Source organism: Sciurus vulgaris, assembly GCF_902686455.1.
Source record: "Sciurus vulgaris genome assembly, chromosome: 9".
NCBI classification, from domain to species: domain Eukaryota; kingdom Metazoa; phylum Chordata; class Mammalia; order Rodentia; family Sciuridae; genus Sciurus; species Sciurus vulgaris.
The window spans coordinates 129391634-129410118 of NC_136469.1; positions in this window are offsets into that span (position 1 = coordinate 129391634).

Here is an 18485-nt window from a genome sequence, read left to right on the forward strand (position 1 = left end):
GTCCAGCTGTTCTTGGAAAAGAGTGAAGAGAAAAGGTAGGACCAAGAGATCAGTAGACGACTGTTGCAATAATTTAGGACATACACGATTGTGGTAGAGATGTACGTCTTCACTGTATATTTGAGATATATCATGTAGGATTTAATGCAGTTTTCCTTCTGTAGAAAGCTAGTCACGTGGGAATTTGAAAAGTGATCAAAGAGATGACAGTTTATTATGAAAAGTTTCAAACATACCCGAAAAATAACAGTTTCACAGAGCTAGTTCTTCATTTGGTAATTCTGCATTTATTGAGTGATTAGTTGATCCAACATTGGGCTTTTCAAGAGCAGAGTCCCACTGATTTTTGTGAGCACGTACATGTACATACATGCATGCATGTAGTTGCAGTGTGTGTCTGCACTGGGCGTGGGTACAGGTGAACATGGATGGCAGAACACTCTGGAGAAGAGTTAAAGCTAATGAATATAGCATGAATAACAGAAACATGGCCATTCTGAAACCTCTAATGACAATAGATCTAAACATCAATCATCAGTGCCTGCCGAATGCATTAGATTGCTGGTTGATGGAGAACTTTACTAGAGATGAGTCAGGCCAACAATTCCTGTGTCCAGTTGTATTCATCTTCTATTGCTGTTAACAAGTTTAGCAGCTTAAAATAACATATCCATCTGAAAGCAACAGAAAACCAAACTAGGATAAATTTGATAAATAAGGTCTTACATTTCTCATGTTTTAAAGGTGCTGGGGAAAGCTGGTTGCTGATATTAGCTCAAGGACTTGACGGTGTTGGGCTGACTCAGCTGTTCTCTGTCCCTTTCATTATCTACCAATGGCTGCTATAGCTCCAACCATCATTTTGATAACCCAGAAAAGAATAAAGGAATTGCCCTTCCTCTTTGTCGGGAAAACAAACACTTCCTGAAACCATCCTGTGCCTGTCTCCAATCCCCAGTCACTAAATACATTGGTCTCATTTTCAGTAAAAAACTACCTGCCTGTCTCTAGGAGTATAAAAGACTGAAAATGTGAGGAACAGGATTTTTTAGACCAGTGATTGGTAAATGGACCAAAATGTCCATTGTCTATTTTTGTAAAGTTTTATTGGAACATAGTCACACTCATTCACTTCTCTATGTGAATATTTTCTTTTGGTGCCAGGGATTGAACCTAGGGGTGCTTAACCACTGAGTCACATCCCCAGTCTTTTATATTTTTTATTTTGAGACAGGGTCTTACTAAGTTGCTTACATCCTCACTAAGTTGCTGAGCCTGGCTTTGAACTTGGAATCCTCCTACCTCAGCCTCCTGAGCTGCTGGGATTATAAGCATGAGCCACTGTACCTGGCTCTATGTGCATATTTCCTGTGGCTACTTTTATACTACAGCAAGATGAGTAGTTAAACCAACAACCACGTGACCTGCAAATCCAAAGCATTCACCATCTAGTCCATCAAAAAAGAGCTTTCTGACCTGGCTTAGATCAATTAATAAACCTTAGACCAAAGCTGGATGCACTGTGGCTGCAAATGCAGTTAGATTTTAATAACATGGGAGAAAGTGAGAATGGATGTCACATAGGCAATTAAAGATGTCTGGCACACTGTTGTTGGTGATGGAGGCCAGGGTGCCACGGGACCAAAGGACAAGTTAGAAAGTGAACTGAACTTTATAGAAGCAGCAATTTCTCTAACTTAGTCACCCACATCCTACATTTTCTTTCAACTGAGGCCTTCATCCTTCTGTCATTCTCCTACCTCCATATCTCCATCCCTTAGTCAAGAAGAGGGGTCACTGAGGATTCCTCCACCCTCTCTGAAGACTTTGCTTTCTGGAATGTCTCTAATTTCCCTCACATATACTGTAGAGTAAATTTAGGCAATGGGTCCTTTTTTTATGGAACACATATATTTTAAGCCTTCCTCTTACTGGAAGAAAAATATTTCCCAATGAAGAGTTATTTCAGGCTCCAAAGTACATATGGAGTTCTGTCTGTCCTTCCTTCCTTCCTTCCTTCCTTCCTTCCTTCCTTCCTTCCTTCCTTCCTTCCTTCCTTCCTTCCTCCCTCCCTCCCTCCTTCTCTTCTCTCCTTCCACAGGTATTTATTAATCATCTACATATTTCAGATTTTGTTCTAGGTGCTAGAGTTACAAAGGAGAAAAGGAAGTCCCTGACTTCATAGAACTTATATTCTGGGAAAAACAGGTTGTAAGCAAATCAATACATAGATATATAATAAGAAATCAGACAGTGATGAGTATGTGGAAGAAAACTTGAGGGGTGGGGACCTGGATTGTGACGAGGGTGCTATTTGGTGGCAGTGGCCAGGGAAGGCTTTTCTCAGGTGACTCTGCAGCCTGGGGAGCAGATTGCAGGCAGAGGGAGGTGCTGCTGCAGAGCCCCCGAGGTGGGGCTGTGACTGGGATGGTGGTGGACAGCAAGGTTGCTTGAGCTTCTGAGAAGCAACAGGGAGGAGAAGGGCAAGGACGGATGAGGTGCAGGCTGTTGCCAGGTGTGAGGTCACCTCGGCACTTGTAAGCTGTGGGAAAGGACTTGTGATTTATTCTGGTTATGGCTGAAAGCCCTTGGGAGATTTTGATTGTGAGCATTTTGTGCTCTGATGAATACTTTAAAAGACTCCCTTGGATGACGTTGGGACAGGAAGCGACTTTCCCACATAAGTATCCCACACAGACTCTTCGCCGAGTTGTGAAACTTCTTTGTAAGCAATGAACTTCTAGTCATTCATTTAATAAGTAAACATTGGCCATATTGTGAGCAACTTTTTAAAACTCACATATGCCTTGATATCGTGAAACTTAGAGTCTAATAGATGAGATTAAGAAATAAAGAGATAATTGCAAATAATGTAGTGATTTCTATAGCAGGAGGAAATATTGGGGTGAGGATGAGTACGCCTATTGGGGAAACCGCACAACCCAGACTTGGGTGGATGGGGAAGGAAGAGGAATGTGTCTACTTAATGTGAGTCCTGAAGAATGGGAAGCAAGAGAGAAAGGGTAGGGTGCCAGATACAATATATCATGCTCGATTCAATTTGAACTTCATATAAACAATTGATAATTTGGGGGGAGGTTAAGTATATTCCAAATATTGCATGGGGCATGTGTAAACCTAAAAGGTATTTATTGTTTATATGAAATTCTGGTTTAACTGGGCAGCCTTTATATGTTTATCTCTCAAATTTAACAAACCTAGAAAATATCCTTTATGGGAATTGCTAGTCCTTGGGTAAAAGAAATCCAGAGTTAGGGACAATAGTGTTAAGAGAGAAGAGTCAGTTTGTCCAAGTAATTTGGTCCAAGATGACATCTTGGTTTCAGGAGGCAATTGATGGGTTTTAAGCAGGCAAGTGACATGGTCAGATTTAAAATTTAGGGAAGAATACAGAACTTCAACTGAAGTGAGGTGATAGAACAGCAGCTGAAGAAGGGAAATCACAGCTTGAAGAGAGGAGTAGCTTTTGCAGTTTATTTAAAAAATGTAGCTTCTTCCATATTCCCTTGTGAATGGGTTTATTATATGTTCTTTCTCATTGATCCATACTAATTTAATCCTAGATCATCAGAAAAGAACTCTGAAAATTCTTTAACAAGAAATAAAAGCAAGAGTGCAGGAAAGGAGAACTCCTTCCCCCAATTCCAGCTTTCAGGAGTATCAGTCACTACTCCATTTTTATTTTAGGGCACCAGGGGATTTTTGTGCAAAGGCTTATAGTTGCTTGTTCTGACCTCAGACTGGGGTCCTGCAGCATTTCCCTGAGATAAAGATGCTCAGGAGTTCTCCTGCGGCCAGGAGGACAGAGCTGTGAGGGAAACCTCAGACCGTCTCCAACGGGAGGGGAAGCACAGGGTCCAACTCTGCAGAAGCAGCCAAACCCAGAGGTTCAGTCTGACTTCGATTAAGGCAGGTAGATGGAATCTTTTGGAGACAAAATGCAAAAGGGATTTCTCCTCTTCTAATTCTGAATCCTCCAATGCTTCTAGTTTTTTCTTCTTTTTAAAAATTTATTCTAATTAGTTATACATGACAGTAGAATGCATTTTGACACATCATACATAGAGTATAACTTCTTATTCTTCTGCTTGTGTATGATGTAGATCCTTCTAGTAATTTTTTATCCATATTTTTATCCAAATTTTATCCATTTTTTATCCAAATTCTTCCTGTCAGAATTTGTTGGCCTATAGAACTCACTGTTCTTAATCCAAAGATTGTTCTTTCTTCTTTTCCCTTCCTCTTTTTCTCTGTCAGCTCCTGTTCTTCTAGTTCATACACTCACTAAATATTACTGAGTACCAGTAAGGAGGTCTATTTCTGGCTTAGCAGCTGAAGAATAAAATAAAAAGATTGATCAAAGTCTGTCCTTTCCAAAGATTTAGTTATACTAGCATGGGGAAGAGAGATTAATAATAATATTAATAATAATAATAATAATAATAATAACAATGATAACATGCTTACTGAGTGCTGAAGACTCTTCTAAGGTCGTGTGTGTGTGTGTGTGTGTGTGTGTGTGTGTATGCGTATATATATATATATATTCACGACAAATATTCACAACAAATCTATGAGAAAGCAACAATGATCATCATCTTACAGATGACTAACTGAGGCATAGAGAGCCTCAGAGGTTTGCTGGAAGTCTCAAGGACAATGGAAGAGGTGGGCAGAAGTAAGCATTCTGGCTATCAACCTAGTGATTTTCACTGCATGCTTTAAAAGTATGTATTATGTGTAGATAAATATGTTTTATTCTATTTGTATAATAAAATTTGTTATTTGAAGTTTACTCTCTCTGTATAAATGCTTGCCATTGGGTAAGTGCAAGGATAAAAGTAGCTCTGCATATTACTGGACAGTAAACCATCTATCCCAGCTCGGACTTGCCCATTGTAGACAATGGAGTTGTCTCTACTGGTCTAAAGTTATAATGGAGATCTGGGTTAAAGACTGAGATTAAGGAATTTAAAACTATGCGATAAATGATATCAACCAGGAGGATCGATAAGAAGGTTGCAAGTAATTCTGGAGCTTCCACATTCTAGAGTGTGCAGAATAAGAAGAATCACAAAGAAGGTGAAGAGGAAAGTGTGTGAGGCCGAGGGAGAAGAGAAAATAGATGTGAGGCAAACCAAGAAGCAGTTTCAAAGGGTGGAATCAAATGCTGCAGAGATGTTCCTGGCCCTCACTGCCTTACCAGAACTGCTTCATGTGTAGGTAAACATCAGTTGACAGACGGAGCCACAACCTTTGATTTTGCTTATGTTCTGCGTTTACTCTTGATGGAGAAAATAAGATCAAATGGTTCATTCCTACAGCAAGATGGAGGGTTTTATGCCTCTGGCAAAGGGCAAAGCTGGAGAGACGATGGGAGTCTTAGGAGGAGTTACACTAATGAAAAGAGAAACAGCGAGTAAAGCTAAATCAAGTAAAGAATTAACGTTTGTAATGATCGTGCTAATAGCACGTCAACCCTGATGAGAGCAACGCTATTACTACAGCTGTGGCTGCTGTGGCTGCTGTGGCTGCGGCCAGTGCTATCTCCACTCCAGCCTCCGTTCTTTTATTATAGTTCTGCTGCCACTGACTGCAGCGCCGCCATGGCCACCACTGTTGGCACTGTCCCTGGCCACCCTTCATTAGGCACCCACGCAGCCCTGTGACAGGGGCTTCACAGCTTTCCTACAAGGAAAGTAACATCCCAGTCTGCTCTGTGGAGTTGGAGCTGGGTGAGAGGTGTGGAGGCCAGCCTCCCAAACACCCCTAATCCTTCCCCCTAATGCTGGCCACCCAGGACAGGCCGTGGCTGTCCCTTCAAGGTTTTTCCTAACTCAGTGAAAGACTGTCCTTTTGATCTTAGAAGAAACAGCTCTATGCTTTGGTATTTGTCTACAAAGAATCAATATGAAAGGAAAGAGATACAAATAGATGTGTTTTGTCTTGTTTGGAAGGGGAAAGGTGCTAGCCATATAGCCTTTCCTGGTGCAGAACGCTGGTGTCTGGTTGCTCTGGCCATTGCAGGAGCTGAGTGTCCTCAGGAAGCCGTTTCATCTGACTGCACCCAAATGTCCCCATCCTTTGATCAAGAGGATTTATAAAGTTTCTCTGCACTTCGTGCCATAGCCTAGCATTAAGAGGGCAGCAGAGATGGGGGAAAGAGACGGCTTTTCTCAAGAAGCTGGTGTTTGAAGTAACTCCTCAGTGTATTTGTTTTTAGTGAGTCTGACACGTCTGGATGTAAAATTGGCTTGAGCTACATCAGACCTCTCACCTATGGAAAAGTGTAGCTCTGCTCTAAGAAGCAAAGGTGGAGAACAGGTTTAGCGTGTTTACTACTCTGAAACTGGAGGAGCTTTAACTCTGAAAGCTGTTGAACAGAGTACAAGTTGTATAAAAACCACAGGGCTTCACAAATATTGTAATGAATATTCTTTCAGTAATGAAATTTCTCTAGTTGATGCATTCCTTGGATATATTTTATGTAAGGAAAGGAAAATAAAATTGTGCCAGTTAAATAACAAACTAGAGTGAATTTGATAAACTGAAGCTATTACATATTTAAAAGATTGGAACAATTATAATTCTTATTTTTTTATTTGGTCTCAACAGAAATTCTGGGGAAGGTATTTAATAAAATATTAACATGAATATATGAAAATTATGCAAATGAGCATGGTGTTAAGCCAGTTCAGTTGAAGTGGATTTACTTTGTTTTTCTACTTGATTTGGTGTGTGTGTGTGTGTGTGTGTATGTGTATTCAAATGCCATCTCTAGGTTTTCTTTATTGATAGTTTCAAACATGATTGGTAGTAGGATACTTGTAATGACAACTCATAATATACCTTCTTGAATTCTGCTTTTTCTGGAGTTATTTGCAATTTCTCGATATATAACAGGAACAACAACAAAACATTGTAATGTTTATTGAGTTCTTATTCTATGTCATGCAGCTACTGAGCGTTTCTTCTTTAGGTCCTTAGTGTGCCTTATGAGATTGGTACTATTTCTAGCCTCATTTAAAGATTCAGATATTGAGGTTCAGACCATCAAGTAAATTTAAGACCGCAGAGCTGCTAAGACCCAGGATTTGAACCCTACTCCTTCGGAGCCTAGAGCACAAACTCTGAACTATCATGCTATGCTGGGCAGTACGTGGATCCCTGTGAGTCCTGCACTCTGGTTGCTCTAACTCCTTTTGAAGTTCATGGTAAGTAGTTTAACACAACAGTGGCATCCTTGGCTGCTCTCCATGAAACCAAGGGTGGAACTCTCTTGTGTATAATGTTTTCCGTGAAAGCAGCCCTGTCTACATAGCCCCAGCACCTGTCTCCTGTCCAACTTGACCTGTCTTTGGTAGTTTTTGATGCCCCCTCTCTACCAGCACCCCTACACTCCACCATGCCATGCCTCTTTGCCCCAACCTCTTTCTCTCCAGCTTCTCCAGAGGGGCCTGGTGTACTGTGATCAGTCTTTCTTCATCTTAAGCATCTCCTCCTTTGGAAAACTTTTCCCAAGCTCTCACCAGGACCTTGTGCTCTCTGCATTGCCTGATGGCCAGCCTGTGCCCTGTTTTCATTCCAGCACCATCCTGCACTATTGCAATCAATTTGATGCCCACCATCTGCCCTGCTTAGTACATTTACAGAAAGCACCACCTTCTATCTGACTTTGTATTCCATGTTCCTAGTTGAGTCTGACACATGAGAGAGACCCAATAATACCTGGGAGAATGAATATAAATCTGAGTGAACAATGAATAAATATTGGAAAAGAGGAGCAACAGATTTCAAGGAAAGTGCAAACTTTTTGGTTTTAAGTTGTAAGATGGAGATTTGAAGAGAAACTTGGGGTAAAGAAAAACAATAAAATTTAATTTCCCCTTTTGCTAAGCTTTAAAATCATTCCCCAAGCCGTGATGATGTAACTACTTTCAAAAATCCATTAGCACACTTTCACTACTGTCTCCTGCCTTAAGGAAAGAAATTCCCTTGCCAATTGAAAATTCTTCATAAGCCCCTGAGTCTTCCCTCCATTTCTAACTCTAAATTGTGACTTTTGCTGTTCTTTCAGCCTTTCTCCTTCTACCATTATTTTAATGAATGCTGGAACTGGCTCAGCCTTAGAATTTAAGTGATTCTAGAATCTCTTGTCAGCATTTTAAAGATGTCTTTGGATATAAGAAATTCATATTAAAAATATACACATAATTTTCTGTTCAGAAAAAGATGAGCCCTACAGAAATTTACTTCTCCAAAGAGATAAAAATATCAGCATTTAGGAATGAAATGTCCAGTGCTATAAGAGACTGCTAAAACCTTATGTGTTATTGTTATTATATTTTTAGGTCTTGAAGAAGGTTCTGCTTCAATCAGTTTTCACATTTTCATCCCCTGTGATGAGGGGCATAGATTTTGTTATAGACTTGGCTGGTCTGGAGGTTTCACTGGTGTTCAAGGTATGCAAAGGGAAGGGAAGTGATCCATCCTGAGAATTCATTTAAAATGTGCCAGGAACAGCAGCAGCCCTTGTTCCCATTCTGTACATTATAGTAGACACACAAAAAAAACCTAAAATCAACCTGCCCAAGGCACACCAACAAAATTACTGTATGGCTAAACCCATGAGAGCCTTGTAGTAGCATCTTCGAAGTAACTGAACTGAATGAACCGCCCTCCAAGCAAAAAAATTATATATATTCTTCTCTTAGTGAAGGGTGAAGTTTTTAAATATTATATGTTTTATGACTGCAGTCATACAAAAGAAACTATTGAACAAAAGTATCCTTTTATATTCTTTCTAGTGAGTCTCAAGTGTGCAGATATTTTCTTTTGTTCATGTATAGATACATATTATATATGTACATATAGGTACATATATAATATATAGGTAATATTTTATACATGTATGCATATTTCATACACACATATGTATATGTGTATGATCTTTTTTTATGGGGTTCATGGATCTCCCAAGAAAATAACCTTCTATGAACTTGGGAAGAAATTCCACCTTCTTTAATTTCTTTAATCTCTAACTGCAGTGTAGCCAGTCTTTCAGTCATGAATTTAGGCAACCTCTTCAATAGTCTTAGGAGTGCTTGTAATCTTATCACCAACAGAAATCACAGTTACTGTCTCATTACATTATCATTTCTATATCTTGAAATGTTATTTATGCGCCTCACTTAGAAACTGCAATGTTTATTATTCCTACCATTGTACTTGTTTTTACTTATTAGAATAATATCGAAACATAACTATTCTTGCATTACAAATTTGTTTTCTTACTTTGATAGGACACTTAAAATATCAGTTTCCTTTTCAACCTTACGTATACAATGTTATGCATTTAAAATATTACTCTAAGAATGACCATCGACTTCCAAAGTTTCCATGGCATTAAGAAGTTAGGCAGGTTTCAAGATGCTGGACTAGAGGACTTTCATGTTGCTCCAGACTCAGGATTCAAGAAGAGGAGGTGTTGAGAGACTCAGGACAAACTCAGAGCTGCCAGGTGAGTACCTTCCACTGGGTGAGGCTCCCTGGACAGGGTAGTAGTCCCAAAATGCAGGGAACTTCATGGAGTAGAGTTGCCCAGTGAGACTCCCCCACTGGAGCTGTGAACCCAGACAACCAGGAGCATTGTAGAGGAGGGCCACACAGTGAGAGACTTCAGTGCAGGGTGAGACTTCCTGGCCTGGTGGTAAGTCCGGACCCCAGGGAACATCACAGAGGAGGGCTGCCCAGCCCAGATGGTAGTTCTGGACTGAAGGGAATTTCTCGGAGGAGAGCTGCCCAGCGAAACTTCCCGACTGATGAGTCTTCCCCACCAGGCGAGGCTTTCCCACCAGGAAGGTAGAACCAGAGACACAGGCCCAGACCAGCCATGCCCCAGTCTTCAGTATAGTCCCCCTTTGGCTGACCATCAGTTGACAAGTGGAGACCCCTCTGCCCACTAGCAGAGAATATACCCCACCTGAAGGCCACCACCCTTAGAGGGGCAGCTTCCTAGTAGAGCACCGCATTATCAAGTTCTTCTAAGACTTTAGGCTACTGGAGGTTAGAAGGTGAATTATTGGAAATCTATAGGGACGCTATAAGTCAATAGAGGAAATCTGCAATATGTCAGAGTTTCATTACTAGAGGGGTAAATACCGGAGCAATATGAGAAAACAAGGGAAGAATATGTCCCAAACAAACCTAGATACTACATCAATAAAATCCAATGACAGCATGACAGAGGAAATGTCAGAAAGGGAGTTCAGAATGTACATAATTAAAATGATCAGAGAAGCAAATGATGAGATGAAAGAGCAAATGCAGGCTTTGAATGATCGTACCAAACAAAAGATAAAACAGCAAATGCGGAAAGCAAAAGATCATTTCAATAAAGAGTTAGATATACTGAAAAAAAACCCAGAAATCCTTGAAATGAAGGAAACAAAAACCAAATTAAAAACTCAATAGAAAGTATAACCAATAGGATAGAACACCTGGAAGACAGAACCTCAGACATTGAAGACAAAATATTTAACCCTGAAAACAAAGTTGACCAAACAGAGAAGATGGTAAGAAATCATGAGCAGAATCTACAAGAATTATGGGATACCATGAAAAGGCTAAATTTAAGAATTATTGGGATTGTGGAAGGCACAGAGAAACAAACCAAAGAAATGAACAATCTATTCAATGAACTAATATCAGATTATTTCCCAATACTGAAAAATGAAATAGAAAATCAAGTTCAAGAGGCTTATAGGAATCCAAATATACAAAATTACAACAGACCCACACCAAGGCACATTATAATGAAAATACCTAACATACAAAATAAAGACAGAATTTTAAAGGCTGCAAGAGAAAAAAATCAAATCACATTCAGGGGGAAACCAATACAGATATCAGCAGATTTTTCAACCCAGACCCTAAAAGTTAGAAGGGCCTGGAAAAACATTTTTCAAAGACAGTGAAAGAAAATGGATGTCCACCAAGAAGCTTATACTCAGCGAAACTTACCTTCAGATTTGACAACAAAATAAAATGCTTCCATGACAGACAAAAAGAATTTACAAAAAGAAAGCCGGCAATATAGAACATTCACTGCAAAATATTCCTTGAGAAAGAGATGAAAAGCAACGATGTAAATCAGCAAAGGGAGGAACTACCTAAAGAAATAGCCAAATAAAGGAGAATCCAAGTCGTGTCAAAAAACAAAAACGAGCCAAATGACTGGGAATACATATCATATCTCAATAATAACCCTGAATGTTAATGGCCTGAACTCATCAATCAAAACGCATAGACTGGCAGATTGGATTAAAAAGAAAGATCCAACAGTATGCTGCTTGCAAGAGACTCATCTCATAGAAAGAGATACCCAGAGACTAAAGGTGAAAGGATGGGAAAAAACAGACCATGCACACAGACAAAAAAAAAGCTGGAGTATCCATCCTCATTTCAGATAATGTGGACTTCAAGCCAAAGTTAGTCAGAGGGATAAAGAAGGGCATTTCATACGGCTTAAGGGAAGCATAAATCAGCAAGACATATCATAAATATCTATGCCCCAAAAAATGGCTCATCCATGCATGTCAAACAAATCCTTCTCAATTCCAAGAATCAAATAGATAACAACACAATAATAATACTCGGTGATTTTAACACACCTGTCTCACCACTGGACAGATCTTCCAAACAAAAATTGAACAAAGAAACCATAGATCTCAATAACACAATCAATAATTTAAACTGAACAGACATATATAGAATATACCATCCAACAAAGAGCGAATACACTTTCTTCTCAGCAGCACATGAATCCTTCTCTAAAATAGATCATATATTATGCCACAAACCTACTGTTCGCAAATACAAGAAGATAGAGATACTACCTTGTACTCTATCAGACCATAATGGATTGAAATTAGAAATAAATGACAGAATAAAAAACAGAAACTACTCCAACACCTGGAGATTAACTAATACGCTATTGAACGATGAATGGATAAAAAAGACATCAGGGCGGAAATAAAAAAATTCTTAGAGGGAAATGAGAACAAACATACAACATATCAAAATCTCTGGGACACTATGAAAGCAGTACTTAGAGGAAAATTTATTTCATGGAGTGCATTCAATAAAGGAAGAAAAAATCAACAAATAAACGACCTAACACTATGACTCACAACCCTAGAAAAAGAACAGAGCAACACCAAAAGTAGTAGAAGAAAGGAAATAGTTAAAATCAGAGCTGAAATCAATGAAATTGAAACAAAAGAATCAAAAAAATTGACAAAATAAAAAGTTGGTTCTTTGGAAAAATAAACAAAATTGATAAACCCTTAGCCACACTAACAAAGAGAAGGAGAGAGAAAATTCAAATTACTAAAATTCAGAAGAAACAAGGAAATATCACAACACACGATTGAAATACAAAACATAATTAGAAGTTATTTTGAAAATCTATCTATACGCCAAAAAATAGAAAATCTCAATGACATCAACAGGTTTCTAGAGACATATGAATTACCTAAACTGAAGCAGGAGGACATATACAATTTAAACAGATCAATTTCAAGTAATTAAATAGAAGAAGTCATCAAAAGCCTACCAACAAAGAAAAGTCCAGGACCAGATGGGTTCTCAGCCGAGTTCTACAAACCTTTAAAGAAGAGCTCATTCCAATACTCCTCAAAGTTTTACATGAAATAGAAGAGGAGGTAACCCTTCCAGACTCATTCTATGAAGCCAATATCACCCTGATACCTAAACCAGACAGAAACACATCGAGGAAAGAAAATTTCAGACCAATATCCTTAATGAACATCGACGCAAAAATTCTCAACAAAATTTGAGCAAATCGCATACAAAAATATATTGAAAAGATAGTGCACCCCGATCAAGTGGGTTTTATCCCAGGGATGCAAGGTTGGTTCAACATCCGGAAATCAGTAAATGTCATTCACCATATTAAAGACTTAAAGTCAAGAATCACAAGATTATTTCAATAGATGCAGAAAAAGCATTTGATAAAATACAGCATCCCTTCATGCTCAAAACACTAGAAAAATAGGGATAGTGGGAACATTCCTTAACATTGTAAAGTCCATCTAGGCTAAGCCCATGGCCAATATCATTCTAAATGGTGAAAAACTGAAAGCATTCCCCCTAAAAACTGGAACAAGGCAGGGATGCCCTCTTTCACCACTTCTATTCAACATCGTCCTTGAAACTCTAGCCAGAGCAATTAGACAAACCAACAAAATTAAAGGGATATGAATAGGAAAAGAAGAACTCAAACTATCCCTATTTGCTGATGACATGATTATATATTTAGAGGAACCAGGAAATTCCACCAGAAAACTTTTAGAACTCATAAGTGAATTCAGTAAAGTAGCAGGTTACAAGATCAATGCTCATAAATCTAATGCATTTTTATACATAAGTGATGAATCCTCAGAAGGAGAACTTAGGAAAACTACACCAATCTCAATAGCTTTAAAAAAAAAATAAAATACTTGGGAATCAATCTCACAAAAGAGGTGAAAGACTTCTACAATGAGAACTACAGAACACTAAAGAAAGAAATTAAAGAAAACTTTAGAAGATGGAAAGATTTCCCATGTTCTAGAATAGGCAGAATTAATATTGTCACAAAGCCCATACTATCAAAAGTTCTATACAGATTCAATGCAATTCCAATTAAAATCCCAATGATGTACCTTACAGAAATAGAGCGAGCAATCATGAAATTCATCCTGAGGAATAAGAAACTCAGAATAGCTAAAGCAATCCTTAGCAGGAAGAGTGAAGCAGGGGGTATCGCAATACCAGATCTTCAACTATACTACAAAGCAGTGGTAACAAAAGTGGCATGGTGTTGGCACCAAAATAGACACACAGAATAATGGTACAGAATAGAGGACACAGAGACAAACCCAAATAAATACAGTTTTCTCATACTAGACAAAGGGGCCAAAAACATGCAATGGAGAAAAGATAGCGTCTTCAACAAATGGTGCTGAGAAAAATGAAAATCCATATGCAACAGATTGAAACTAAACCCCTATCTCTCACCCTGCACAAAACTCAACTCAAAATGGATCAAGGACCTTAGAATCAGACCAGAGACTCTGCATCTTATAGAAGAAAAAGTTAATCCAAATCTTCAACATGTCAGCTTAGGATCAGCCTTCCTTAACATGACTCCCATAGCACAAGAAATAAAAGCAAGAATCAATAACTGGGATAGATGCAAACTAAAAAGCTGTCTCTCAGCAAAGGAAACTATCAGCAATGTGAAGAGAGATCTACAGAGTGTGAGAAAATCTTTTCCCACTCATACTTCAGATAGAGCACTAATTTCCAGAATATGTAAAGAACTAAAAAAACTACACCAAGAATACAAGTAACCCAATCAACAAATGGGCTAAGAAATGAACAGACACTTCACAGAAGAAGATCTACAAGCAATCAATAGATGTATGAAAAAATGTTCAACATGTCTAGTAATAAGAGAAATGCAAATCAAATCTACCCTATGATTCCATCTCACCCCCATTAGAATGGCGATTATCAAGAATACAAGCAAGAATAGGTGTTGGTGAGGATGTGGGGAAAAAGGTACACTCATACATTGCTGGTGGGGTTGCAAATTAGTGCAGCCACTCTGGAAAGCAGTATGGAGATTCCTTAGAAAATGTGGAATGGAACCACCATTTGACCCAGCTATCCCACTCCTTGGCCTATACCCAAAGGACTTAAAATCAGCATACTACAGAGATACAGCCACATCAATGTTCATAGCTGCTCAATTCACCATAGCCAGATTGTGGAAGCAACCTAGATGCCCTTCAAATGATGAGTGGATAAAGAAATATTTATAAATAAATACACACACACACACACACAAACGGAATATTACTGAGCCATAAAGAAGAATAAAATTATGGCATTTGCAGGCAAATGGATGAAATTGGAGAATATCATGCAAAGTGAGATAAGCCAATCTCAAAAAACCAAAGGATGAATGATCTCTCTGATAAGCAGATGATGATACATAATGGAGGGGTGGGAGGGAGGCAAGAATGGAGGAAGGAAGGACTATATAGAGGGAAAAGAGGGGTGGGAAGGCTGCAGAGGAAGGATAAAAATAACAGAATGAATCAAACACCATTACCCTATATAAATGTATGATTACACAAATGGCACACCTCTACGTTATGTACAAACAGAGAAACAAGTTGTACCCCATTTGTTTACAATAAAAAATAAATAAATAAAATTTTAAAAACAGAAGTTAGGACTTAGGTCTTTACAGTGTGCTTCATTCTCAGTCCCCCTTCATCATCATTCTTGTTTCTTCAATCTCTCCCTTTTTTTTAACCATTTCTTTCTTCTTCATTCATGTCTTTACTTCTTTCTTTCTGCCATTTCTTTTCCCTCCTTCCCTCCATTCTTCCTTTGCCTGCTATTTTAGTCAGCTTTCTGTCACTGTGACCAAAAGAACCGACAAGAACAACTTAGAGGAGGAAAAGTTTATTTTGACTCACAGTTTCAAAGATTCCATCTACAGTTTGCCAACTCCATAGCCCTGGGCCTGAGGTGAGGTAGAACATCTTGGTGGAAGAAAGCCTCTCAGAAAATGGCAACAGGAAGCAGAGAGAGTGTGAGCTCCACTCACCAGGGACAAAACATACCCCTAAGGCAGGCACACCCCGTGGCCCACTTCCCCAGCTATACCCTGCCTGTCTACAGTTAGCACCCAGTTAATGCATATCAGTGGATTTATACACTGATAACATAACAGCTCTCATAATCCAATTGCTTAATTTCTGAAAAGTCTTAAATTGTGTCACACATGAGCTTTGGGGGAGTTACACCTATCTAAACTGTTATGATTTAGATATTAGCCATTTCCCAAAGCTATTGTGTGAAAAAATGCAAGAATATTCAGAGGTGAAGAGATTGGGTTATGAAAGCCTTAAGCAATCAGTAAATTAATCCTCTGATGGGGATTAACTGAGTGATAACTAAAGGCAGGTAGGTCGTGGCTGGAGGAGGTGGGCACTGGGGACGTGCCTTAGGGATTCATATTTTGTATCTGACAAATGGAATCTCTGCTTCCTGATGTGATGTTTTGAGCCACATGATGTTCTGCCTTACTTGAGCCCTGAGGAATGGAGTCAGCTATCTATGGACTAAGATCTTGGAAACCATAAGCCCCCTAAATAAACTTCTTCCTCCTCTAAAATTGTTATTGTCAGATCCTTTGGTCATAGCAGTGAAAAAGCTGACTAAAACAGACCATAATACCTGCTTAGACAACATGGAGCGTCTTTCCAGATTTCTATTTGTCTGATTCATAGTAGAGGAACTTCCTTTGGACTGCCTTTTCCCTGTCTCACCTATGGTGCCACATTGTTTGTTTGCCTGCGTCTGAAACATCTAGAGCAAGTGAGGTAACCAGCTGGGTCTGTGTGCCACTTTTGTGACAAGATCCAACTCTTTACTTTTCTGAGATTTCCTTAAATGTCCCATATCAAGGTTCATGCTTCATATTCAGTGTTATTTTCTCCCAAAATAAGGAAGGAAACAAGGATTAGTATAGCAATTTCTGAGAAGGAGGGAAGGAGAGGGATTGAAAATCCTGGTGGTTCTGGTCTCTGTTTTGGTTCATGTGCTAGTATAGGGGGGGAGGATGTGAAGGAATGTCAGTGGATCTTTTTTTTTTTTTTTTTGGTAAACAAATGGGATACACGTTGTTTCTCTATTTCTACATAGAGTCAAGGCATACCATTTGTGTAAACATAAATTAACATAGGGCAATGTTGTTTGATTCATTCTGTTATTTTTTCCCTTCCCTCCATCCCTCCCAATCCTCCTTTCCCCCTATACAGTCATTCCTTCCTCCATTCTTACCATCCTCCTTATCCCTAACCCTAAATCTAACCCTAACCCTAAAGCTAACCCCTCCCACCCCCCATAATATGTCCTCATCCGCTTATCAGTGAGATCATTCGTCCTTTAGTTTTTGGAGATTGGCTTATCTCACTTAGCATGATATTCTCCAATTTCATCCATTTTCCTGCAAATGCCATAATTTTATCATTCTTCATGGTGGAGTAATATTCCATTGTATATATATGCCACAGTGTCTTTATCCATTCATCAACTGAAGGGCATCTAGGTTGGTTCCACAATCTGGCTATGGTGAATTGAGCAGCTATGAACATTGATGTGGCTGTATCTCTGTAGTATGCTGATTTTAAGTCTTTTGGGTATAGGCCAAGGAGTGGGATAGCTGGGTCAAATGGCGGTTCCATTCCAAGATTTCTGAGGAATCTCCATACTGCTTTCCAGAGTGGCTGCACTAATTTGCAACCCCACCAGCAATGTATGAGTGTATCTTTTTCCCCACATCCTCGCCAACACCTGTTGTTGCTTGTATTCTTGATAATCGCCATTCTAATGGGGGTGAGATGAAATCTTAGGGTAGTTTTGATTTGCATTTCTCTTATTACTAAAGATGTTGAACATTTTTTCATATATCTGTTGATTGCTTTTACATCTTCTTCTGTGAAGTGTCTGTTCATTTCCTTAGCCCTTTGTTGATTGAGTTATTTGTATTCTTGGTGTAGAGTTTTTTGAGTTCTTTATAGATTCTGGAAATTAGTGCTCTATCTGAAGTATGAGTGGCAAAGATATTCTCCCACTCTGTAGGCTCTCTCTTCACATAACTGATAGTTTCCTTTGCTGAGAGAAAGCTTTTTAGTTTGCATCTATCCCAGTTATTGATTCTTGCTTTTATTTCTTGTGCTTCGGAAGTCCTGTTAAGGAAGTCTGATCCTAAGCCAACAAGTTGAAAGTTTGGAGCTACTTTTTCTTCTATAAGATGCAGGGTCTCTGGTCTGATTCCGAGGTCCTTGATCCATTTTGAGTTGAGTTTTGTGCAGGGTGAGAGATAGGGGTTTAGTTTCATTCTGTTGCATATGGATTTCCAGTTTTCCTAGCACCATTTGTTGAAGAGGCTATCTTTTCTCCATTGCATATTTTTGGCCCCTTTGTCTAGTATTAGAAAATTGTATTTATTTGGGTTTGTGTCCGAGTTCTCTATTCTGTACCATTGATCTACTTGTCTATTTTGGTACCAATACCATGCCGCTTTTGTTACTATTGCTTTGTAATAGAGTTGAAGATCTGGTATTATGATACCCCCTGCTTCACTCTTTCTATTGAGGATTGCTTTACTATTCTGGGTTTTTTATTCTTCTCTATGAATTTCATAATTGCATGCTTTATTTCTGTAAGGTACATCATTGGGCTTTTAATCGGAATTTCATTGAATCTGTATAGCACTTTAGGTAGTATGGCCATTTTGACAATATTAATTCTTCCTATCCAAGAACATGAGGGATCTTTCCATCTTCTAAGGTTTTCTTTAATTTCTTTCTTTAGTG